The 27,781-nt window shown below is 39.5% G+C and overlaps 1 long non-coding RNA gene across 1 annotated transcript; it reads right to left on the bottom strand.

Annotated features, from left to right (window-relative positions):
* Nucleotides 1-11,127: 11,127 nt before the first annotated feature.
* LOC112969231 lies at nt 11,128-26,558 on the bottom strand. The gene is made up of 4 exons (XR_003254648.1): nt 26,429-26,558; nt 24,628-24,664; nt 13,491-13,584; nt 11,128-11,943 (listed from the first exon to the last, which is right to left on the bottom strand). It is a non-coding gene; the product is annotated as an uncharacterized LOC112969231 (long non-coding RNA).
* Nucleotides 26,559-27,781: the final 1,223 nt, after the last annotated feature.

Below are 27,781 nucleotides of genomic sequence, written 5' to 3'. Positions count from 1 at the left end.
TTTCACAGGCTCCAGAAAAGCCTACCAAACTGGCAGCTGAAACTTGTGCTTGCTGCAGCTTTCCAGAGGAACTTGTCTCATGGGGTCTGTTCAGCCACTGATGAAAGAAAGGCTTAAGCATGAAATCCTCTGCGGCTCCAAAGGCAGCTCTCTGTTGCTGTTTCCAGTGCATTGTCAATGTATAGCTAGGCATATGCAGTACATCTTCTTACCAGATGGTGCATCAGACCTGTTGGAGTTTAATTTTTAATTAAACTAAGAACTAAGGGCCACATTCAGTCACAGCATCAGCTTCCTCCAAACCAGATGTCATAAGATACCACAAAAATTGTATTCATGTGAGGCCAAACACAGGCTGCGGGTGGCCACTGCCCAAGCCTCATATACCATCTCTGTCAGGATGGGAAGACTTCTCAGGCAGCATACTGACAGTCCTGTTGCTCTGGGCCACTGCGCCCTTACAGTCTCCTATATTGTGTGCCACATGTGAAGTCCAACCCTCCTGCAACACATCAGCTACTAACCAGGCTCACTAAACAACCTGGCAGAAAATCCTCTATAGGTTTATCCAAAGCTTCCCACGCAGGAGGTGTCTGAACTGATAAGGTTACTAGACTTTTAATAAACATGGGTAAATTTATCAAGTCCTCAGAAGCCCCCAGACAACATTTTAGAAGGCAGATGGAAAACAAAAAAAAAGAAAGAAAAAAGGCCCAGGCCGGGATAGCCAAATTGCATGGCAGCCCTACAGCTCTCCAGGAGCTCTGCCTCTAGCACTCCCTTCAGTGCCACACAACAATTTTAGAGAAGTGAGGTCCATAAGGCTCCAAAGAAGCAATAATGATTTATTTTGGTAAAACCTGAAGCCAGCAGCCTACCTGTAATGTTATTTGTCAAGCAATGGTAACAGACTGGTACAGCTTTTATATCCTGGGCATTGACTCAGTGTCAAATATTTAATGAAAAAAATAAGAAAAATAAAAAGTAGCTGATCCAAGAACTGGCAATGACTGTACTCAGGGATCCAATCCCTCACTTGCCTCCAGTCCCCTCCCCACTCTTCACCGTAAGTCTCCCCTCCCTCTCTGCCTTTCTCACTTACTTGGAAGATGTTATTGTTTTACATGGCACATTCCCAAGCTGCTAGATCAGGACAGTAAAATTATTCACTGACTTTACTGTACTCTTCCACCAGTCACTCATTTTTAAGCTTTCAGCCTTAAGCTTCCCTCCACCCCCACCTCCTCCATTCCCCAATGAAATTCTCTTTTTGCTTCTCTCCCTCCCTCTTTGCTAGGCAGAATCTGGAAAAAAGAAATCAAGGCCAAACTCAACAAAACTACTGCTGCGTAATAGCAGTCCTTTTTCACACACAGATGGTCAGTCAGAAGAATGAGTGCTTTATAAGATAGACATCATGCTGGTCTTTCCARTCCTGTTCTCCTGGACCTCAGCAGGAGTTTTTCATCACCAAAGTGGATAATAACTCTGTCAGACACCTCATACACACAGGTATTAATAAAAAAAGAAAATACTGTGGTGACTGATTTTACAAGAAACTGGGAATCTTAATGTGATAGTTAAAAATGCGCACGATGATTACACACAACCAATAGCTATGTCAACAGGGATTTATAGCAGGTTGCTAATAAGCAGGGAATGTGCTTATATATATATATATATATATATATATATATGGTTTTGCACTTTATTGACAACATTTCCGTGGCCGAGGTCCATGTACCATTGCATAGTCATAAACATTCACACGCTGTGTGCTTGTAAAGTCCTAAGTGGCCGTAGACATCTCCAAGTTTATCTATGGAAACACTGTTTGCACGGGCAATAGCAGTTGACAGAACTGCTGTTTGATAGACAAAAAAGTGCTAGCACAATTATGTATGACTATTTCTGAAATTTGGCTGAATCTATAAATGGGCTTAAACAGGTTATCTTTTGAAGAATGTTCCTATACTCAAAACTGTGTTTTGATGACAAAGAGGGTAGATTTTGATCATTATTAACTAGAGGTCAACCCGCCAGGTTTTCTTGTCATAGAACTAAAATGTCAAGATCACATGTGAAGACACACACAGCATCAGCATTTTCTAACACAGAAACGCAGCTCCCTTTGTTCAGAATGAAATGATATTTTCAAAAATTCTACATTTTCCTACATCCCTAACAAAAGAATCAATGCAAAAGAAAATCACAACAGTAAGTTTGGACTAGGAGCTCTGTTTTGATAGCCATTTTCCCCTTTTTTTCCACAACTGAAATTCTTAGCACTTTTGTAGCAAAGTATTTTAAAATTCAAATAGAATGAAATTATGTGTGAACTCTCACTTCATTAGTCATCCTCTTCATTAGTCAATGAGAAGGGGCACCATGTAATGATTTTGTTCATTAAAGAAGTTCTTGCAAAAATGTATTCGAGAGCTATCTTCACATTTAAGTTAGAAAAAATGTACTTTGTACTTGATCTGATTCAATAGATGGCTTAAAAAGAGAAATGATTCCATCTTAGAACTGGGCTTAAAAATGATTGATCACAGATAGAAATGAATTTGCTGACTTCCTTTTGGTACCAAGAGATCACAGTACACTAAATAGTTATCATGTATGTGGAAGGAGAAACCTCTGTTGAGGTCATGTGCTTTCCACTGATTAAGCAGTACCTAATCTTCAGCCCTCATAGATTCTTCGCTCTTCCTTGGACACAGTGGTAAGAAATATCTTTTTTCCTCCTCTGGCTATCCTGTTTCTCAAGTAAAGAAACCTTCTCCTCTTCCTCCCTCCCCCAATCTATGTTTTCAGAACCAATTCTTTGTTCTATGAAGCTTCTGAAAAATAAACACCACCAACAGCATCACACTGATGATTTGTACTCTCTTGAGAGCAAAATTAATTCAGTATTTTGTTCAGGAGTTGCCAAAGAGCAACGTATTACAGATCATTAAAGAGCGGTATGGACAAAGCTGAGAGTGAAGACTGCCAAGAACTGGGCTTTGGCACGCCCATCTCAGTTTGGTGCTTTCAAGCCTTCAGCTTCATTCTCCGAATGAAACGAATCAAGTCAGACTTTTCAGCGTTGATCTCATCCATCATGAATTAATTTTAGGGGCATTTTTCCATGGATTCAATCAGACTGACTTGGATTTTCCATGCTTCTCTCTTGCACCAATCTGTGCCATAAAAATTAACAATAAGTGTACAAAAGGAGAGCTCAGGCATATGGAGCACAGAATAAGATGTTAGGGAGAGAAAAAGCATTTAGTCACTGGAAAAAAAAAAGATTATTTAAACTGCAAGTCTCTGAAAGTGACAAAGTTATTTAAAAAAAATCTATCTTATATTGTAGTACAGTACAAAGAAATCATGTATTAACTTTGAATGCACAATATCACATACACTCCTGTTTTCAATCTGCCTTTTCAAACTTTTAGACATTATTTTTTTTAACTAATATTCATGACAAACACTCGGACTCCAGCACATCAGCAAACCTCTTCTTATAGGATGAGGAAAAGAAAAAACTTACCCTACAGACAGGTTTTTCGGCAACCACCTATCTCAGTGACTCGTGAAACTTTCTTTGGCATGTACGATACTGGCCTCTGAGAAGCAGCATATAGGGCTGGACTCAGAGTGAGATTAGCAGGCCAATTCCAATAATAAGCAAATTAACTTTTTAATCAAGGAATCACTTTAAATAGGTTGGGGAGGAAACAAAGATAGTGTTGGACAAGAAAATACACAAGGAAAAGAAAAACTAGGTTTCAATGTACATTCTCACCCTCTGTCTCTGGATACCTCAGTCTGACATAGTAAGTTTCCATTCCTAGGAGTGCCAACTGCAACCATTACCATAGCAGCAGCTTAAATTGCATGTTTAATTTTTCAATGGCCAACAGTGGGGATAGGCTAGAACACAGATAGGGTGATGAATCCTTAATTTGCCACATTTATCAAGCCAGCCTTGAAGAATTCTTATAATCCTATACCAAGTCCAGAGTATTTAACAGCAACTTCCATGGTTTCTTTCAGAATTTCCCGTTTGCTGATTTGGGATTCAAAATGTTTCAATCCTAGCATGAAAATAAGAGAGGGTATAAACCAACCCTGCATTTTTGTGGCAACTTTATGTAAGTCAAAAATACACGTATGTAAATGATCTAACATGGGCTGAAACCCTAGCCCTGTAAAAACCAATGAACAGAATTGATCGCCCTCAGCGGAGACAGAATTTGTCCCTTGAAATCTATGACTTTTAAGGCTGTATTTTTGAAATAGGAGAACAGAGAATGTATTTCAGTTGGATTTTTAATCCAAGAAAACTCCTCAGATTGTAATAGCATTACTACTTTTCTATTTCCACCTTCACTCCTTCCCTGTTCCGTTCCCTCTACTGTTCTCACTGCCAACAGCTCCCATCTTGCTCTCCACACACACAATGCTGTTTCTCCATCTGGGCCTCAATCACATAAACTGCCCTGAATGGCAGGACCCCCAAGCCCTCAGGAAGCTCCCTCTTAAGTTAATGAGACTTGGCACAAGATCTTCTTATAGAGAATGATTTGCAAGAGCAGCGCCTACAATAAACAAAAAAGTCTACAACAATACAGTTGTAGACAACACAAAAATTGCTTCTCCACTGACAGTTTTTATCATCAGCTCTAATTTTCACCCGTCAGGAATATTTTTTGCTTTATATCTGAGCTGACAGTTATTAATACTACTGCAAGTACCTACCACCTGATTTTACACGATTTAGAAAGAGGAGAGAGAGTAAAGATAACAGTTTCATTATAAGTTTTAAGTGCCCATAAATCTTTCTACATCAAACCTGTCCCCATCTCCCTAGAGGGGCTCTCCAAACACTGAAGCCATGCCTATTTGGTAAGAACTACAGACAGGGATTTCTTTTTTAGCCTCCTTCGTCTTTGCAGAGGGCAAAATTCTTGGATAGAAAACTTTGGTCCAGAAGTCTTTTTTTTTTTTTTTTCCCCCATACAGCATTTAGAGGCACAGTGACGGTTTTAATAGATTTCTCTAATGACTCTATTGCTACTTTTTATGACTGTTCTTTGGAGTAATAAAGTGATAGAGGCAGAAATATTGTAGCTCTGATTTTCTGCAGTGAAGAAGGAAGCATAATGAGTCCATAAAGTTATTTTCATTCAAAGCCCAGTGTCCAATGTGTTTCTAGCTCCTGCAAAACACAAAGTAAAAATACTTTCTGGGCTGTGCTATCTCCTAATTCACATCAGGTGTACAGAAACAAGAACCTGTCAGGTGGGCTCACTCCAGGCAGAGTGATTTGTTTAAAGGTCCTGCCTTGACTTTAGTCTGGTTTGTGCTAAGCCCAGAGACTATTTCTGAGAGTGACTGTAACAGCAGTATATCAGTGCTCCCCAGGCACCTCAGGATCTCATGCTGTCTGCAGAGGTATGTAAGTGGTGGGCACCTCCACAGCATGGTTTCCCCCCCATGTAGAGCACACAGACRTTTGGAGTTAAGCAACTCAGCTCTCTCCAGAGTCATCTCCAGAAGATGAACCAGATCCCAGATGGGATATATTGCCCCATCTCTCTTGACTGACCAGGAAGTGGGTCAAGGCTCCTAATTTAGGCACTTCAGTTTGGTGACCCAAGCACAATGGGATGGCTCTACACTGCTGTGCAAGTAGTTTTGCAAATGTCAGGGGCCTTGCAGCCTAAGATAAAGTGAATACTCTTCCATCACAAATCTTTACAGAAGTGTAGAATGAGACTGGGATACCCATACAAAAGTTGTGAGATAAAATCCAAGTTCCACTGAAGGAAGCTGATGGGAGTTTTTAACCACTGGTTTCAATAGGATTGAGATTTCACTCCCTTTTTATGACAAAATGGCCAGGTTTATTACTATGAGCTACCTCTATATATTCAGTAGGAAACTTATTAACTTTACAATAGTGTATCAAAAATCAGTATATAAACTGATCATGGCTGAATATATGTACCTTATTAACCAAAACCAAATGTTTTTCCCGCTACAGTTCAGTTCTTGCTACAGTTGTATTTGTTAGGCTGGAGCAAATTCTGTGACACGGTTCTGTGTTATGCTGTACTATAGCAAGGCATGTAAAAAATGCAAACTGAAGGGTAAAATGATTTCATTTCCAAAATAAATAAGTGCTTTTGGTCAATACTAGTGCACAAAAGGCAGGTATTTTGAATTAAGGAATCTGCAGGGAATTGGTTCCTCACAGAGCTTCAATTAGCTTTCAAATTATCTTTCTCACAATGTGTACAAATATTCCTAACCAAACTTCACTGAAAAATGGATTCTCAATACTTCTATTTACCTAATAGTTAACACAACGATAACTACACACATACAGATTTAAAATAAAAACATATGTGGGGATTTTTTTCCCCAAATAAGAATTTGAAACAGATGTGCTCTTTTAATAGTATTTCTTCACCCAATTTTTTTCTCTTCACTGTTTGTAATTTTCATGTATTTTTTCCAAAGGTACAGTAAGATATAATTGTAATAAATTATTCTCCCTTTTATCTGACAAGCGTGGTTTTTAACTAACATATTCTATGTTTATTTCTTGCCAGCAAAACTTGTATCAATAGGAGTTTTGCACAAAGGGAGCTGACTACAGTTCAGATATAGGCAGGGATACTATTTTCATTATTCAAACTATATTTAAAAATCAACACAACACGGTAAGTTGGTTTTTTACTATTTTTCCTATAGGATGAAAACATTAAAATATTCACTCCTGTCTGTGCCAGTCCTATATTCTCACATCTTCACTAAACTCATGGTCACCACCATCCTATTGCCTGTCATGTTTTCAAACACCAGGGCCTAATGCTTAGAGGGCTGTATTAGCTGTAACAGCTTTTCAATCCCAATACCAGAAAATATTGGAAAAGATATTTGGTTTCTCTCTTTCTCCTCAAAACTTGATCTGTATCTCTGGCAGAAATGCATCATAAAACAAGTAAAACAAAACTCCATAAACATAAAAGGCGTCAGTTAGTGAATCAGCTCAGCTTACCAAAGCTAAACATGCCCTGTAAGATTCAAATTGGAGCAAATAATAGGGTATGCTAATCTACACTGCTCTTGAGTCACATTATTCAACAAGGTGTTTGTATCAAGAAAGATTCCAATCAGCAAATAGCAACTTGAACTCTTGTAGCAAAGCACTGGCTTATTACTGTTGTATTCAGATTTTCAAGGGCATTAAATCATGCCAACCTCCATCAGGACTCACCTGATCACAAGGTGTCTTGCCCCACTAGCACAGCACCAAGTGTCACTACACAAAAGCATTTTGGCTCAGCACAATCCAATTCTGAAAAAACATAACCATCTATATAGTTTCATAGTCACATGCTCTAAATATAGATTTTTAAAAATCCACGTATTTAGAAACGCCTTCAGGGTGTAAAGCCAAGAACCGGCGAGTTAGGACGCGTTCCTGCACTTGCTCCGCGCGCACCTGGGCGGCGGGGGCCGCCAACCGCCCTGGGCCGGCTCCGGCCGCCTCCCGCACCGCGGGGGCAGGAGGCACCCGCGGAGCCCGGCGAAGAGCGGCGCTGTGAGGAAAGGGAAGACGCAGCGCGGGGACCCGGGGAAGGAGACCTTGCTGGGGGCGCGGAGGCATCTCCCCGCCAGGGGACCGCGGCCTGCCCGTGCCGGGCAGAGGGGGACAAGCGCGAGGCGGCAGCAAGAAACCGTTACGCGGTGGTCCCGCCCGCTGCGCCGCCCGTCGCCTCGCCGGAGGCAGCGGCGGGGCTGCGCGTAACGGCCGTGGCGGCGAAGCTGAGAGCGGGCAGCGGGAGCCTGAGGCGTTTAGCTGAAGTTGAGCCTGGGGAAGCGGGAGGAAAGGTGTTTCCCTAAGTATTTGTTTAGTTGTTTGTCTTTTTTTTCCCTCCCCTCAATACCTAAATCAGTAATTATGTTAATTGGCAATAAATTAAGTAAAATTCCGTGACTCGAGGCTGTTTTGCCTGCAACAAACTTAACGTTTAGGAAATCTTAATCAGCCCCTTTTCTGTGTATTCGTTCAGCCTTTTCCATCTATTATACAACATAATCTTTAATTACTGATTGTAGACTATCTTAACCACAGAACCACACCACATTCACACTGAGTAATTCACCTTCACTTTCTCTTCACATTCAACATGTGACGGAGGATTTCTTTTTTTGTTGTTTTTGTTTAAACTCTTCCAAAAAAAAAACAAAATTGGGAGTTGACTTGTTTTCTTCAACGGTATTCTTGATAGCTTCACAAACATTTTACAATATGCTATCAAAGAAGAAAATTATCTTGATAGTAGCTGGACAAAACTGAAATTTTCAACACCCAGGAAGTATCAATGCTTCATACAATTCAGACTTCAGAGCTAAAACATTTCTGAAAAGCATGTTTGAAGTGGGATTTCCAAAAAAAAAGACTAATTTCATCAAATTCGGGAGGTTCTTCAGGGTAGATGTCAAAACATGTATTTCTGACACAAATAATCTCCCATGGCTGTGTCAGGTATCTGATACAAGTGCTTTTTTTTTTTTTTTAATCCCTTAGCAATTTAAATATAAGCAAAACAGTGCATTTTTTCCTTCACCTTATTTTGAAAAATGGCCAGACTATGTTGGTGGAATTTTTGCGCAAACAAATACATTCTGCTTCATGAAGACACCTGACATAGGAAATATAAACCCAGCAGCTAAAAACTGGCAAAACTAAAGTGACTGAAAAGGGGGTTTTAAATATGGGGTTTTATGAAAATGGTGGGAGGAGTCAGGCAAATTCAGTAACAGGAGGTAATTAGGTCTGTAATGAATTTGGAGACCAAGGAGTAAATTAGAATATTTGGGGAGCCTGAAGAAGTGCAGTTTCACAATGGTCAGAAGGGGAAGGGAAAAAATAGGTCTGTTTATGTGCTTGGTACATCTCATTGAAGGATCAGAATATAAAACTAAGTGTCATAGAGCTGCACTGGCCTTATACCAATCAAAAACCCTCTGAAGATTGGGACTGGGAGATGGCACTATAAAAATTGTGATCAGACTGAGGAACCAGACTGAGTGAATTACATGTTGGCCTTCAAGCAGCAAATCAAAACAATCAGCAGAGAAATCCAAGTGGCAATTGAACACTGACCACTGGAAAATAGTAGCAGCAGCCATTCATAGAGATTTTTTTTTTTAAAGTGAAGTCGAAGAAAGCTAGTAAAACTCAGCAACAGCTAACATACCACCATAACTATGGGTTTAATAACATCTCATAAACTTTAAAAATTTGAAATTCATTGCTATGGAGATGTTTTTGCATTCGGTTTGTAACACACCCATTTTCACACTCAAAGACATCAGAAAAGCAGATGAAAGTTTATTTTTCTTTTGATAAAGAAGTTAACCAGTTTTTGGCAGCTTGCCACCAATTTGACCCCATCCCCCAACTTCCCCCAGCCTAAATACTATAAATTAATCTTACTCTGGTTGAGAAAAAAATCTGAAAAACTTCCAACATTCAAGTCCTTTGGCTGAACCTCTCAGGGGCATATCCCACGGTGACAATCTTTGGCCTTGACTATCTCAGCTGGCCTCTTCCCCAAAACTAAGCTTGTAGCAAAAGCTTCTCCCTTAGACTCCAGTTCAGTTTTCTCTTGGCCTAGACATAACCATCAACCATCACTCTTTCTCATTTAAGCTGTCCAGAAATACCCACTATAACTCTCTTCTTCTGGACTAGCTTTTGGTCTCCTTTAAACAAGCACATTTGCAGAGTGACTTTACTGAGCTGAAGTCATTCCAGGTTTCCACTATGAAACTTAAGAGTAGAGTTTGGGGCCTACAAAGTTAGTCCCACAGATTAGCAGTTAAATCCAGAAACTATGTAGGGGAAAAAAGTTTTAGTTGATTTTAACTGTATGGCAAATTAGAAAAATATTTTGCTAACTTGTCTGCATAGCAGTGAATGTACAAACAGTGAACAAGTAATACAAGGGGACTCCCAGATACTTTCAATGCACATATATGTGCAATGCACATAGGGTAAGCCTAGGCCACATTTTCACGTAATCCTAAAAATACTCACATCCCAATCTTCCTTCAGAAATTCTACCCATTTTTTCTGATGGTGATTCTGCAATAATCTCCTACAGTGCTAAATCCCAGGCTTCCTCAGTAGAGCCAGGACATCACAGCACAGTATCAGAAACACAGCACAACAATACTGAAGACTTCGGTACAGAAGACTTGGAAAAGAGTGGATTTCTATCACATCTTCAGTCCTTACCACCTCATGTTGTTTAAATATAAGCAGGTTCCTGCTGATATGGAATGCCATCTTTCCCTGTACTTTCAAATTTTAAAAAAAATCTCTGTTATGCTGGTAAGATGCAGATGTATCTGCAGGAAGGTAAACTGCAGTAACTATTAGGGAGAAAAATCTTTCCATTTTCATTAAGTGGGGTCATCTGTATGTGTTAGGAGACAAGATGCCAAATGCAGGGTTCAAGTTTCCAGTCCAGGACACTGTGATGCCTAACTTTGAGATGCCTTCAAGGTTTATCTGTAACCAGATATCACTTATATAAGTGGCTGCCTGAAATGATTTTTCAGACCAGACTGAAAATGGGGGGAAGTTTCAAAGTTTTTAGTAAGTCTGAATTTTGTGAAACAAAAAGCTGGCTGTTACATCATTCTATGAAAAAATATTTATGTTGGCTCTGGCTTTAAGGTTACATTTCTCAGTTCATGCAAGTGGCAGGAAACATGCAGAATCTAATCAAGAGATAGTCCAAAAGGCTTGTTAAATGAAATACTAAATAAAGGTTTGTTGCAAAAACAAAAAGATGCAACTCAGGAAATGAGCTTGGTCATCTCACAACTCTCAGTTGTTCTACAGCCAAGCATTGGCTAAACATTAGATTATCATTGTAAACACCAGGAAGAAAAAAAGGTCGTATTCAGGATTTACCCTAAAAATAAATCTCAAGAGCAACTAAGTGCCTTATGAGCCTCAACTTTATTTTCAAATCTGACTTAAAAGACTAATTCAGATCTTAATGAAAGCCAGGGAATGTAGGCTTCCAAGACACTTAAGCACTTTTGAAGTATTTACCTAAAAACTAAAATACAGAGTTTGTTGATTTACTTAGGCATGAGCCAAGAAAACCTGTAAGATATATTCGCAAAATGCAAATATATTTAAAATTACACAAGAAAAATCTTTTCACATGGAAGAGTCTTTGAGGAAGAAAATCTATTTTTCAATGTGCAAGGACAGGGGAAATTGCTCTGTCTCAGAAGAAAAACGACAAACAGCACTCACAAACTTCTCATGAACTCCTGAACTGCAGAGTTGACCAAGGTAATCTATTGCTATTCTCCATATTTTTGGTCCAGCACTTCTTTCATTTCTTAGGCCTTGTTGCTTTACCTTTTATACATTTGTAAGGGTAAACTACATATTACCACAGCAAATATGATCATGATATTATCCAATGGGGTTCTTGCACTGGTACCCATCAGTCTCAGATTGAGCATTTCTTGGGATTATACAAGTGTAACTGCAGTGTCTTGAATTAAGATGGGTTGCCTCTGTTTTCATTATTTGACAGTGTGATTGCATTTACATTTGGTGGAAAGTCTGTGCAAAGAGATGGCTTTTCAGTTTGGCTCCAGTATGCACTCTTAGCTCCTAACACGGTGAAATTAATAGCTATTTTTATTTCATCTGGCAGGGAGTTCTGCAGTCAATGTAGGATTGCATCTCCTGTGACCACAGGGTTTCTCAGATTTCCCAACAGTTTAATTGCTCTGTGCTACGTGAGGTTGCGTTTTCAGAGAGAGAAGGAGGTATCTCATACAGCCAGAGCTCTAAGAATCAGCCAGCATTCTTGAAAGGTATTCTTTGTTCATTGTCTATTAGGAAAAAAAAAATTAATAAGGTTTCAGAGGACAAAGAACCATAACTAATAAAGAGCTTATGCTTAAAAACTACAATCAGTCTGATAAAATTAAATTAATGAAGCAAAGAAAGTTTAAGGCAAAAATTAAAATTCAGAGAGCAAAAACTTGAATATGAAGGAATGATTTGTTTAAGTAACTATCTTCATTGTTGACATGAAGACTGTTATCCTTTTATTTCTAGAAAGAGAGAAAAAGGAAAGGGGAAAGAGGAAAGGGAAAAGGGGGGAAGGAAAAGGTGCAAAGGGACAGAGACAAAGGGAAAAGACAAACAATTGAGTGTAACCTGGACAATCAATGAAAATAAATACTTGGTTTGTTTTTACTTTCCTCTCTTCCTGAATGAATTAATGAAACTGTTGAACTTTGGCCTCTTCTTCAGGCTCGAGCAGCAATGAGACTGGCTGACTTAATATCCCCCACAGCCCACAGCAATGCTGATSGAACATTTTAATGTGAGAACACTGTGTGCTCGTTTGGCATTGCATTCCCTAGAGGGAATATGGTAGACAGTGTATAGATTAAATTTAACTAGACTTGGACATTAAAAAACACATTCTTCGTGCCTTGATAGTAAAGGTCAGGAGAGGTCGTTCTAAGCTTGGTTTCCTTTGTAGGTTTATAATGCCTTTCTCATTCCTTTTTTCTTCTTATGACTTACTTGTTGCATAGAAGACAACCATTTTTTCTTTCTTAGCAATGCTGGTAACAAAATATAGGAAGCTTGTTAGGAAAATAATCAGGATCCTCTGAAGCACTTCTGAAGTCCTTTCAGCAAGCCTCATAATTGATTTCAAGCATCTGATGAAAAGAGTTGGGCCCTCTGACACAATTTTTCTCAGCCTTCAAAATCAGCAGGAGAAAAATTCCTGCCATAGAAAAAATCAAAACTTCAGGTCTGAAATGAGAGTTTTCTTGGATTTTCTTTTTGCCCATGAAATACCACTATTCAGAGGAATCCTCAGCATTGCAGCCACTAATAATAGTAGCACAAGGATAGTGATTCTGCAGTGGCTTCTTTGCAGACAATAAAAAGTCTTGCTTTTGAAGTGTGGTTCCAACAGCAGTTTCAGGTCATTTTCCTGCCTGGTGAGCCCTTCAGAGTTTTGGCTGTGTTGATGCTGCAGGTTAAATGAAACAAAAAATCCAAACGAAAGCCACAAAACTCAGCAACTTAGTCTTTTTGATCTACCTAAGTGGTTTTAAGCCTGCTAATCATCATGGGATCCAAGTATCCTTTTTCACATTTCAGTGTTTCCAAAAGGGTCAAGCCATGGTAAGACCATAACACTTGAGTAGTTGTTACATGAAAAGATTACTTCTTTAGAGAAGAAACAAGTCCTCTTCTCCAGAAATAAACTTGAACAGGACAAATAAAGGAGGAAAAGGATAGAGGGAAAGGGCCTTTTCTCCTTGGCAAAAGGATTAGTAGAGTTGGCAGCATAAGGAAACAGAGTTGTATCTATCAAGTAAAGGGTTGGCACAAAATGCGTTCCTCTCACCTTCAAGAGCAAAGAGGTCACAATTATTTCAAAGGGCTTCCCTTGGGATAATATGGATATAGACTGCCCCATACTTCATGGATTGAATAGCCATCTGAAAGTACAATAATTTGAGACAAACTGAGATTAGTTTCTTACATTGACATCTGCTTGGAGAATAACATGGAAAATCTAGTGCAAGGGTCATTTGGCTTGCTTTGTTAGTGATAATGTTGCCAACATCCAGCACCAAAACAATGTGTAATTTGTAAAGATTTGGCATATTACATCCTGATTAATAAATTCAAAGGCTTGAACATGACAGCATATTGTAATGTAGTAACATAATATTGCAAATTTGCAGGGCCAGATTCAACCCTGGCATAAGTAGACCCAACATGGATGTCAATATACATACTTATTTCATAATGAATGAATACATCTGAATACATACTGTGCCGAATATATCCCAACCCAACCATATGTGAAACGAAAAAAACCATGCTGCACCTTTCTTGTTATTTTTACATAGTCATGTAATAAATACATATTTTTTGTGCATATTTGCATCTCTATTTTGGCAATAAGTGAACTACTAATTTAAATGCAAGGCAAGATAATTGGTGTTTGAAGGCCTGGCAGGCACGACACATTAGTTAGCCTACTAAGTTAACAATGCATAGTCAAGACATTTTTTCAAAAAAGCATAGCAACTGTGGGATGAAGGGAAAGTAGTCAAATGAAAGATAAGACCTGTTATAGTAACCCGATATAGCCAAATAATAATGGAGAGTACAAACTGGTCAAGGTAACAAGGGAGAGAGGGACAGGGTAAGCAAGCATGCATACAGAACTGACTGGTAATCGTCATCAGTTATGGCACTGAGGGGAGGCAAGTTGGTGCCGATTTCTTGATTCCCTTTTCCCATGATTCCCAGCAGATTGTTACACTGATCACACACCAGTGTGCCTAAAAAATATCTATCTATCTATCTATCTATCTATCCATCTTGTGTTGTCACTTGGGGAGTCAAACTGAGCATTCAGGATAAATTCCTGATTCTAGAAGTCCCACGGGCAAGAATTTAACATTTGTCTTCCCAGGAAGAGGGAAGTTTTCAGTTATCGGAGATCAGCCATGGAACTTTCCTTGGGACAGGCTAGCCACCGTTTTCCTCTTCTATCTTTTACAAAATACCTGATGAGACTGCAGTGAGAGCAGAATTTGACCTGGAAGGACCATGGACGGCACAATGTAGGACAATCCTTATGTTTCCACAAGATATAAATGGAGAGGCATAAAAGAARCAAACCTAAACTAACAGTTCCTGTTCCTGCTCCACACATGGGCTAATTTCTGTTTGAAGAGTGAAAGTTTCTTCTAATAACAGAGTTCCTCTGTCAGCAGCAAGTGTGGGAGAAGTAATCCAGTGCTATTTTGCTATGCAAGACCCAAGCTTGTCTCTTTATTCACATAGAGAGAGCTAGTGGAGGCAAAGGAGGAAGCCAGGCCATGTGGAGAGAGGGCTCACCAATCCTGCYGGGAGAAAAGAGTATTTCACATCATTCAACAGCATCTCCACTGGGCAGTTACAGGAGAAGCGCTGAAAGCCTCTGAAAGGAATCACATCCAGTCATCTTCTAGTGGAAAGAGGTTGGCTTTGACATGAAGCTTACAGGGTGGGCGAGATGAAAGTGGGAGGAAGGGATCCCTCTGCTCTGCGTAGGATTTAGCCTTCCTCTGCCCCATAAGGAAAAGGAATAGGAATGCATTAACAGTCCCAGTTGCTTTCAGCTACACTGTCCTTTCTGACCCCTTCACCAAGCGGTTCTGTATAGCTCTCATTCCCTGCCTTTCAAAATTTAAACTTGCTAACCCTGCTGCCAAAAGGAAAGACAAAAAATAACGCTGGGGTTGAAAGCAGTTTAAACATAAGGAAGAGCTTCGGGGCAGACTGGATATTCCTACCACATGACACAGAGTGCATACCATACCACAGCRCACACAGATGATAAACATATTTTGCAATCTGTTTTACAGAAATGTCCTCCTGCTTTTTTTTTCCTTGAGAAAAATTTTAGTTGGGCTCTTTCAAACGTTGATTTGTTTGAATGTGATTTTTAACAGTTCAAGCAATAAATAAGTTTAGGCAAAGAGGAGATAGGTGGAACAGCTATGGAAGTCATCGAAGTCTTCAATGGAGTTATTTAGGGATGCACTTAAATTGAACAGTGAATGTCTGTATTTAAGCAGAGTTACCTTCTCCAATGTAGAAGTCAATAAGCATACAAAATGAACATAATTTATATCCCACTAACAAGAGAATGTGAAATGAAGTAGAAAGAGGCTCATCATGTCATACACATCAGTGATGAGAGAGAGTTTGTAATGCTTAACCTGAAGAAACGTCACCTAACAGCAACAGCTACTTACTGAGTAGGTGTGATTCCCCATCCCTGCACCAGGCCAGAGCACTCTGAGAGACTGGGTATTCAGCTGGGACCGAGGAGCTAAATCACACTCCCAGAACTCACCGCTGGAGTCATGTTTTTAAAACATGTAGGTGTCTAGGGTTACAGGCGGGCATCTGGATCTTTACACAAGGTATTCCTAACTGTCTAGGAGGTTTACACAGCATTTTTATTGCAGCGCACAGACTGCTTTCTGCCCTTCCCTCTTGAACTGTGGCAACAGCCACATGTCCCTCTTAGAGATCAGTGTCCTTCTCTTCTAGGCCCTGACCACCCCTTTAACAAGATAATGGCTCTTGCCTTGAAAAGCACATGAACAACTGCTTATTTCTGATGCTGAGTGATGACACAGAGAGCAGCCCCTCGCCCATTCAGGTGGAGTAATATTCACAGAAGTCCAGCTGCTTCCTCACTTCAATTCTATTTCAACATCACATTCTCCCCCTCCCCCTTTGGTGGATTAAGGTTGAAAGGCTTTACAGGATACATGTCTGTTACTGTAATGTAAACAATAAATAATAATAGGAAAGAGAAAGAAAGACTGATTTATTGAAGGCTATTCACTTTTATAAAGTAAATAACGAACTTTCAATTTAAGTGGACATTTTTACTGCCAAATAAATCTCCTTGCACAGATATGAGGGGGGCAGTGACTTATATGCAGTACACAGAAAAGCAAAGTTAGTCAGAAAAATTCAGATAGTGCAAGTGAATATATCAGGCAAGACTTTTCATGGAGCACTGCTGTTTTACAACAAGCTAGGATTGCTTATATAATCACCTGCCACTGATCAGTAATGATGTACACAAAATACAGCAGAAATAAACAAATTGCTTCCGAGTAAACAAAGCATAGCCATGGGCCTATTCAGCAGCCTTTGCATCAGGCAAAATTCCCGAGAAACTGATGTTTGTTTTGCCGGAGTAAGCAAAGCCAAGACTACCAGCCAAGACTTTTGAAATCACTAAAGGTAGGCACTACATCTACTTTTTTTGCTTCTGAATGCCCTGTTTTTCAAAACTTTGGGGTATCCGGCAGTTCTCTTGGACTACAATGAGAAGTGGCTTTTTTAAACACAGGACCACTGATTCACCTTTGTAGATTCTCATGGAGATGGGACTAAGGCCTGATACGTGCATCCAGAATCAGAGTGCAAGTGTGTTCAGTGTTAGCCACTACTTGCCCTGTTGTAGAAGATGCCCAAAGCACTAATGGCCGAATTATTGTTACTCTACAGACAACCCCACTGTAACTGAGAATGCACTGATAGATCTGACAGAGCATCACTAGAATGATATTTAGCTTGCCTTGTTATTTGAATCAGGTTGTATTTTCAGACCCGTCTGGCTTCTAGTGATGGTCACATCATCGATATGTTCCCCAACACTGATGAGGAAAAGCCAGTGTGCCTTCAGTAAAACCACAGGGCGTGTTCAAGAGCCTGCAGTCGGTATCAGAAGAAGCCTTACTCCTACCTTTTATCTGTAATCTAGAAATGCAGATACATAGTTACCAGATCAGGTACTCAAGAGTTTTACAACCACAGAGTAAACCTTCAGTGCTTGTTATGTGACATGAAGACAATGACCTGAGTTTGTCCCATCACTTCTGAGGAATGTTCAGCCCAAAAATTGAAGTCCTCTCTTTAATATTCTTTGTTGATTTTTGCACTGCAGTTTCTACATAGTGCTGTGATAGTAATCATATCATTGCTTTGATCTTCATTGATCCTTTCAGCAACCCAGAGAAAGGGGATTTGAAATCTACCTTCCTGAACTGCCACCAGCTCCACCCTGTCCAGCTGTCCTGCTTCAATGAACTAAATCTTAGTTCTTTTTGAGCTTGTTTCCCAAAAGGTCAAAGTACAGTTAACACTCTCTGAAGTAACATGAACAGCTAGGGGCATATCTAAAACACAAGAACTCGGAGCCAATTTTGAAATTTTTATGTATGTGAAATAATTTAATTCACACACCAGTGACTTTTGTCTCAAAGGATAGCCACACAAACTGCTGCGCATGATTCCTAACTGGTAGGATACGACTGCACTTACTAGATTTCCATCTGAACTGATAGACAGTCTTAGCAATTTTATGAAATGTGATCTATCCCTCAGGCTCTGAGTGAACTTTAATGGGTCACAAGTTTAAAGCTCCAAAACTTGAATTTGTGGAAAAGAAGAGATTTGGAAAGCTAAAAAACTTTTGTGAATGAACAAAACAAGAGAATAAGACAACTATGAGGGAGAGTAAGAGAGAGAAAAGAAATACATCCAACAGTTGTTTATATCTGTTTTAATTATTGTCTTAATCTTACCTTCAGACTTACTTTCCATTAGTTTAAACACCTCCCTCTGAGGCTTAAAAATTAGTGAAGAAACTAATTAAGATTAGTCATTATCCATGCACGAATACAACGGATCTTTCAAAACGTGTAGTAGCCTTTTCAATTCTTGGTTGATCTCTTTCAAGACCTCTCCCTTTTTTGTGACTGCACACAAGAAACCCAGGTTTCTGTAGCCAAATCGAGCAGATTGTTAACTGCTCTCTAGGCTTCAAGTAGTCTTTGAAGTCAGAGAGTTAGCGTGATGAAATTAAAATGCAATAGGACATTAGTTCATTGAGTTCATGTATCAGTGAAAATCTGTTTTAAGATTTGAAACTGAAGTTAAAAGCACAATAAAGTTACAAATTCCTGCTAATCTGAAATTTTCTCTTTCTCGCCTTGTCATAAAAGCCCTTTGTGCCTGTAACCACAGTCCCTTATCTATCCTCCGGACTCTGCCAAAAGGAAGCTGACACCTCATCAGCAGATATCGGGGGGAGAATGGTACTACTTGAATCCTGCCTCTATCTTCAGAATGATATTTTAGTCTTCAAGGGATGGCAAAGGATCTCCAGAGACAGATGGATCAACAGAAAATGTAATTGAACAGCTCATAAACAACATCTCCGTCTCATAACCAGCTAGCTGATTTTCTGTTTCATGTTCTTAGATTTAAGGATTCAGCTGCAACTGTATCTTGGTCTAATACCTGTGAATTTCATTTCCCAAGCTGTTACCTTGGAATTAGAACTGGTGTAAGTAACTATTTTATATGAAGATAGGCTTTCCCTTCACTGCCAATAGTCTTCTGTTTCTTGCGTGGTAGTTACATAACTTTACTATGTTATATATTACCTTTTCCATTTAGCAGAAACTAAGCACTGTAGTCTTTCTAAGAGATCAGAGTAGGGAAAGTCAGTCACAACTGAGTCAAAGAAAGTTGACCATATTAGCTACTGCATGGTAGAAATCTATAATACCAGTAGGACTTTGCAGCGCAAGGCTTAGCAGGCAGCAGTTACGATGCAGTAAAAAATATCTTTTTGCAATAAAAATATACATATAGCCTTTTCTTTCCTGTTTCCTTATTCTTTAGCTATATTCCTATTTTCCAGGTGTTTACATAGTAGTTTCTGCAAAATAAATCTTGGACTTTGAAGGTTTTTGCTCAGTCATTGGCTTTGACAACATGCTATATCAGAATGTAACTTTTCACTGATGCCCCTATATTATGGTTCCTGATCCAAGATAAATAGTTCAGCAGGAGAATAGGTATCGATGAATAAAGAATAATGAAAAATGAATGGCAGATAATAATGTTCTTTACTGAAGAACATCTTTTACTGTGCATGCCACAGTCATTAAAAAATAATGTTCTCTTAAATACTCTGGAAAAATGAGACTCAGAGTTAGCAAACCATTTAAGCATGTGCTTACCTTTAAGTCTGTGGAAAGTCTTATGAACATTAACTGGAGTAGTCATATGCCTGCAGTTAAGCATGCCTAGAAATACTTCACTGGTTTCAGAGCCAAAACCTGTTTGCATTATGGTTTGGGAATAGCAAAGGATACAGAACAAAGGGAACAGCTATTCAGAATTTGGACAAATAGCTGTAAATACATTTTTGGTGTTACTAAGCTGATATTGGCTCTGTTCAGAGTGCACTGACTGAACACACAGTCCTAATAATCACAGCTGAAAAACACAGACCATGGACGTTTATTAATTTAGACAAGATCACTCCTCACAGGAGAGAAAGTCTCTAGTTTTACAGACCTTTTAATTCCCTGTACACCATTCCTTTCCCTTTTACAAATCTCCTGCTGTGAAATTCTAATGCACTCTTGAGACACCAGAAATCATGGATCTAACTTTGTAAATTATCCATCAGCCAAAAGAGGAAGCAACTCCCAAGACCCAAGGAGTTAAGTTGTTGTTATATTCTCATCTACGTTACGCTTTTGTCCAGAGCATAAAGCAACAGAGTCACTATGTGTCCTTGGAAACTGCAATGCTATTGCAATATAGATAATAACTACATATTGTTGTTTTATTGTTGTTATTCTTTTGCCATATCCCCCCAGAAAAGCATAGGTAGATAATATCTGATGAGTCTACTGGCCAAAAACGTCATTTCTTATTTTAAGCAAATTCAACATTCCATGCAAATGGAAGTAATTTCTGCAGTACAAAAAGTCCTTTCAGAAAATGCTGAACTGATTAGTATTATGGAAAAGTGGAACTAATTACTATAGTGATATAACAAAAAAACAAAGCTAGAAATTAAAGCCATCCAATTCTTGCAAAAAATGATGGCATGTTTCCCATAGACACAGTCATTATGCACACTCATTAAAAGATACAAGCAAGATAATCATATATCACCTATCCAACCTGTAAAACACATGCCTCTGCAATTCTTTAAGGACCAGAAGTATATACAAAAGCCTGTACAAAATCTTCCTGCCCAGGCTTGGTTGCTGTTCAGGCACTCACCAAAAGGGCTAATTTACTCCCTGAAAATGAGGTTTGCTAGCGCAAACGTTATCTACCAGTCAAGCCCCACATGAGCCTGAGGCACAGACCTTTCGCTGGCCCATCGCTCCGTGGTAAATTTCCCCTTTGGAAACAGAGGCCGGGGGCTAGTCCGAACACCACGTGTCCCTGTTTTTTGAAGGAACACTGTCAAAGCTGCAGGGCCAACTCATTAACCTATCCCCCGGCAGTCCCATCTGGATGGTCTTATCTGTAGGAATTCAGTCGTTCATTTATTTTTTCAACCACCATTTGTGACAGACTTTCTTAAAAAGCAGGCTCATGACTTATTATTAGCACATGGGCAGGTCAGCACACAGGTTTATTTGCTGTTAACCAACAGCCTAACATGCTGTGTTTAAAATTTCCAAAGGGACTATGAATAGCTTGTAAAAGTAAGTAGGAGGTTGAATTCCTGAAGGTAAAAGCTTGTGATGAGACCACTGTCAAAGCAAGTCATATTTTGCTCTGAGAGCCCACTAAAATTGCTAACCAAAGACATGTAGTTCATATACCCATGAATTTCTAACAATTCCCTTTTTACAGATGCTTTGATGACTAGCCTGTAATACTGCAGCTGTGCCACAGAACAGGGAGCCCTGCCTAGAGAACAGCGGGACATAAGCAAGCATTAAACTTTGAAAACCTATGATCCATCCAGAAAATTCCTCACATGGAAGGTAAAAGCTGGAGTCAGGAGAGAGAGGAAGGGGAAGGGAGAAAAGGGAAATACACCCACAAAAGCATAAGCAGCAAAATTCCTGCAGACTATTAGGAAGAAAATAAATACTTCAGTCACTCATGGAGGGAGCAAGACCGAAGCCCCAAGGACGTGGCCTGGAGGACCTTGATGGGAATGCTTGGAAGGGAAGCTCCCCATTTTCTACCTGGGACATCTATCAGATCCTAGGCTATTGACAACTTCACCGATGGAAACACTCACTGCAATAACTGCATCCCTTCTTATCTGCATACAGTGTATGCACACAGCCTGCTGGACAGCTGGGCAGTGCAACCCAGGAAATTATTCCTAGTGGAATAAAAGTTATAGAATCACCTCCAGAAATCATCCACTTGCTTGCTTTCATCTTGTGCAGAGCACTGAAAAGTCTGGAGGGAGATAAATGTCTGTTATACAGGGATTTACACATTTCATCCAGACAATTGACTTAAATTTCAAGCATGAGGCCAGAATCGATCATTTATCAAGTTAATCTTTATGATGTATTTAGTGTCTAATGTTTGCAGAGCACTGGGTGGGGGGAGAACACCTGTTAAGAATCAAGCAACAAGAGAGGTATGCAGTGGACTGAAGTTATTCATATTGGCCCCGATCCTGCAATTGCTTGGCATCCACTGAGTACCAGTGTGAGTAAAGCTACAAATGTGCACCTTAGAGGTCTGATCATTGTCTATCTATTTTAAGCACGGACCACCTTCTTAGTTCATTCAAAAGGATTAAATGCTCGGCAGGGTCTAGCATTTCTATCCTAATGAAACAAAGGAGCAAATGAAGGTAGCTTGATTACAGCACTAACTTAAACTGTTAGGATATCCAGTGGCTTCATTTCAACACTCATGCCTTGATGTTCAATCATCACCAAGAAACTTTCGTTTTGATTGTCACTTTTCGTAATGCTCCTGCCAAAAACAAGTATTAAAAAAAGGGAAAAAAATCACAGATCAGACCTCTTTCCACCCTCAGATATGAGACTGCTTTTTAAATCATGAGCTTTTCCAGCCAGTCAGACTTAGAATCTTATCTTCTTTCTTGAATGAATGAAAGTATAGTTTCTCAAGTAATACACTGATTTCAACAGCACTAGGTAAAACTATGAAGCCTCTGATCAAAACTGAAGACTTATTAAGTAAACATCTTTAAAACTAAATTAGTCATTTCCCAGTTGAAGTTCTGCATCTTAAATTTCAAAGCTAATCAATTGTCAATGCTTTTTTTGGTGCTAAACTGAAGTACAATTAATAGAGAAAATACTCAAAATTCTTTATGGGGTTTAGAAGACAAATCATGCTGACTTTCAATAAAAGCTATGCTCCTAAATCTCTTGGGCGTATTTTCAAAATGTTGCTCATTTTGTAAAAAGACCACTGTAATTTTTTAACATTTGCTTTGCCTTTCCAGCTATTGTTTGATAACCTTTCCTACATATTTCATTTAATTTTATTTTGACTCAGTCTTTTATCTAAATCAATTTAACTGTCAAAGTGAGCAAACTGCCAGTTCCTAAAAGCAAAGGCCCCTGTCTCTGCCATCATCAGTCTAGAAGAGTGGACCTGTATGCCAGTTTGTTAGCTATCTGTATCATCACACATCAATAGCTGTCTCCAGACAGGTGCTGAATTGCACCAATACTACAAGCTGGGAAAAAAATGACCCTTTGGATCTCTAATTAAATCACCATCTTCCCTTCCTCTAGCTCGACCCTTTGATTTGATGACTACTTGCAAAATCAGTGGGAGGAGGAAAGAGAAACCATGGGAAAAAAACATTGTTCAACCACTACTCGGGATCAAATACAGGAATAGAGGAGGACTGTTGGATTATTTTCCAACCAGCACGCCAAGAGAAATGATTTTTCATTCTGATTTGTACAACACCTTGACACAGCAGAATCCTGATCAGAGATGGAGACTTTTCAGCATTTCTGTAATCCAGTAATTCCATAAAGAGACATGGAGGCCATTGGAGTTACTCATTCTTATCACTGGATGAAAAGTTGGGGTGCTGTAGTTCCATGGTCACAGATCCAGAGTAATACAATTATTTCCATTCCAGACTTCAAAGATTAGCATTTGTATACTGAACAATTGTAATACAGTGTTTTAATTACCCAAATGAATGAGATGCTCAAATTCAAAATCACTGCTGCATGGATTGTCTAAACTGTACTTAAAAGTGTGATTTTACTTTCAAGCTCAGTCAGATCAAGTACAGATCACTAACACAGGTGAAAGACAGAAACTGCAGAGGGCCAAACCTGTACATTTGGATTGGTACATTTTTTTTTTTAACTCTCTGGGGTTTGTTCTGAATTACTACTGATTCAAAAGAAAAAAAAAAGGTGAGGGGGAAGGAATGACGTCAGAGTGAAAATTCACATGTCTGGGTAGCAGGAAAACTAAATACTATTTTGCCCATTTGTACTCAAGAACAGATTTTATTTCAAAATGGGAAAAATATATAGGATCTTTATTAATTATTAGTAATTTGAAAAATAGCAAGTAATATGAGCTTCACTATGCAAGGTACACAAAAACTACTTTGGCCTGACACCCGCTTTCCTTTCTGAGCTGCCACCTTCACTAAGTGGCAAGCAGCAGAGGTCAGAGGTCAAACAAAAAGGATAAGTGTCAACGGGAGGCCCTGTGGTGTGACAYAAGTGCATAGTGGTATATTGTCCACAGCCCATGAAGAACTTGTCAACAGCTCAGTGAGAATCCCGCGCAGGAGCATCTCCTGTTTCATTGCATCCCGCTCCCCAGAGACAGTGGCAGATACCCAGGGAAGGAACAGCTATATAAGCAAGATGGCTCTCTAGGAGCCCTGTTGTCTTCTAAGTATTTATTTTTACTTATCAGCACAGAAGTTATCAGTGGAAAATGCTTCCAAACTACTGAAAAGTTAAGTACAAGCAAGAATTGCCAGAAAGAGGTAGACTAACAATGAGTTATGCCTTAAAGTGCTAGATGTGAAGATAAAATACCAATAGTTATTTGTTAAATTGGTTCAAGCTATGTTAACTTCTGCAAAATCCTCTTGTGACATCCGAGTCGGCCTTTCATTCTCCCATGAAACCTGAACTTACCTAAGCACCAAACCAGGCTTTGATGAACCAGAATTTCCTGCAAGAGAAATAACTAAGATGTAGTATCCTTTTCAGGAAAAATTAATTATCAAGTTATCCTCTGAAATGTTACCCCTCCAGGAGTCAAGCTTTCATTTAATTGGTTCTGATCACAGACGTTACTAAGGACAGAATAAAGAGCATCTACTGTTAAATGAGATTGGTCAGGTTTTCAATCCTGGTATGGAGTTAATGGAGTTGAACAGAAGAGAATTTGGCTCACAGTTAAGAATTCCTGTATTTCTAGATTAACCAGTTAAAACCATACAATATACAGACACACTGCCTTTGTTTTGGTTTTATACAGCTCCTAGAACAATTGGGTAAGAGCCCATGAGAAGTCTTTTAGGCCTAACATCCTTCAAGTAATAGATCATGATCCATATTTTATTTTGAAGAGAAAAGAAACCAGGACATAAACTGAAGAATTTTGAGTTGTATAATATGTATAATAATATAGACAATGACAAGGTTCATCAGAAAAAAAAAGAAAAAAAAGAAAAAATTAAACAGCATCTGTTCGTCGGGTGAGGCACTTTATAAAAGTGTTTGTGGATGGTCTTGCAGCCCCTTTTATTCATACTGAAACAACAGGACTAATCTGAGCGTGAAAGTATGAACAAAAGTGAAAGAAGGTGACATTTTGTTCTCTTAAAGAAGCTGGAGTTTGTGCTCCTGCAGAACCAGTAAGGAACTCATTTGGGGTTGCAAAGCATGTTTTAGTGAATCTCTTCTGGTTCTTAATGAATTCAAACATGCTGTATTTTCTCTTATTTTCAGTCTCTCCTTGATCATTTAAATGCCACAGAATATACAAATAATGAAGATGGCCTTACGGATTCCCAGCTCTTTAGATACTGGTACCTGATTCACCCTGGGGCATTCAAGAACTGAGAGGAGGAGATTTTCTCCCATGGGATGAATTAAGAGATATCTCTTGGTGGATAAATCACGCAAGGCAGAAGAGAGGAGCAGCTGGACAACTCCACGCTTATCTGAATGAAGTCCAAATCAGGGTTGTTCCAAGGATATTGGCAGAGTCATTTTAATGCAGCAGAGGAATTTTGGCCATCAGAGAGGCTGTGTCAGATGGCTGTATTATTTTTAACTGTTTCTACTGGCCTATGGGCACTTCTGTCAACTTCTCTGACCATCACTTACATTATGCCAGTTATTCCAAATCAACTCTGTTGAAATAAATGGGGTTACGGCAGCATGAACTGCAATACCAAAAGGAACCTGACCCATGCACTGTAAATATGATGCCATCTGTGGAAGGGAATGTCACCTGTTTATCTCCACTGTTCCCAAGGCCAGAAGAACTAACACTACCTCACTGAGCAAAGCAAAATCTGCAGCACCAAGTTTTTGGAGAAGAGACTGGCAGGGAACCAAGCCAAAACTCCTAGGCATGAAAAGATAGGTTCAACTGCTCTGAATAAAATTCTCCCCAATATATATTAAAATAAACGCATTGTGATTGTTAATATCAACAGCCATGTACAGCTTTGCAATCCCCTAAAGCGTCTTAAAAACACTGGCAAATACCAATCAGTCAGCCAAGCCTGACAGGATCCTCCATCCTGAAGAAAAGTGCAGAGACTAGAGCCAGCACTGTCAACAACCGACTTGAAACCAAGAGTGTCCTACTTGAATCAAATAAGTCCTGCTATTCAGCAAAATTAGGCACCTGCAGCTCCTGCTGATTCTAGGAGGAACTATGGGTCCTTCAGATCTGTGAAAATCAGGGTTTCAGACTCACCTCAAAAGCTGTCTTTGAAGCACAGCTCCTTTGCTCCAAGCAAGATATTCGAGAGCACATCAGAGCTGAGTAGGCAACGTCAAACAGAAGTCCCAGCTCCCAATCTGACAGGTCACAAATTCTCAGTCTTTGGAGCCTGCTATACACATATTTACAACTTAGCATTACAAGCACTCAAGAACATCGTGATACTTCCTTCCTTTAGTTATAACACATTCTTATTCTTTATTCTAAGCTTACCTGAAAACAATTTGGCTACAGAGCAGGTACTTCCTCTCTGAGAGCTGCTGTATTCAGAGAACAAGAAGGACATAGCCAGCACGTCTGCTGAGAAGCAGAGGCTTCAGCCATGCTGCTGCTAGGGGAAAGCAACTTAATTTGGGCGTACATGAAATGCATTGTGCTGTCTGCACAAAGCCATGTTTTGATCAGCTGCCTTTAGAAACCTGGAGGAAGCCCCTTTTAAATACATTATTTGAACCTTTAGCAATAGGAAGCTTTTCATCTTTTGGTCTGAAGGTTTCCCAGTAGAATCCAAGGGCCTGGGAAATTGCATCTAAACTCATCCTCAGAGGCCACGTTTATTGTTTTTCTCCTGTGGGTGCATTTCCCATTAATATCAACATACATGGACATGGAAGCTGAAGACCTTAACAGATCATTCCACTTTGATCCCTTAATACTCGAACCCCTAATAAGAAAGGCATCTAACGCACTAGACAGCTTTCAAAACCACTTTAAAAACTGACTTTGGTCCTGTTCCTGCTCTGTTTGAAGCCAAAGAATGCTTCAGCATGTGCAAGCAGAATCAGGCTGCTTTTCTATCCCTGCAAAGATAGCAGAGGTGTCACCTCTCTTGTAATGAAACATTTTAAAGGTGTTAAATTCTCCTTACACAGGACTTGATACAGGTGGATTTTGGCCTTGTCTCAGTTTCAAGTAATAGGTCAAATTTACTTTTCTACTTTATTTTCCTGTATGGGATTAATCTTTCAGAGGAAAGCACTTATTTTTAAAAAGCCAAACGGCCACCTTTCATCATTGTTGCACTCTGTTGTGAATCTGAGGCTCTGCATTGCTCCAAGTGCTTAAGGAGCTCTTCGTCCTATAGCACAATGGCATCAGACCTTAGTGTGAGCAATATCTGCTTCATACATGGCACACATGGGGCGACTTCCTCTAGTTTCCTCCCTATGCTGCACCTGGCTAAGTTACACACCAGCGTGCTATCATTTGGTACAGATTATGGCTCTGAACACATCTAAAATCACTCCCTGGGTTATTCAGAGTTTTAACAGAAGGAAGAAGGAAACCAGAAACTTTTTTCTACAAATCCCACAAAGTATTCTATAG

The sequence above is a fragment of the Apteryx rowi genome, unplaced genomic scaffold (genome assembly GCF_003343035.1).
Source record: "Apteryx rowi isolate R43461 unplaced genomic scaffold, aptRow1 scaffold_34, whole genome shotgun sequence".
NCBI classification, from domain to species: domain Eukaryota; kingdom Metazoa; phylum Chordata; class Aves; order Apterygiformes; family Apterygidae; genus Apteryx; species Apteryx rowi.
Note: the sequence above shows the minus strand (reverse complement) of the source record. Positions and strands in the feature narration are given on the sequence as shown.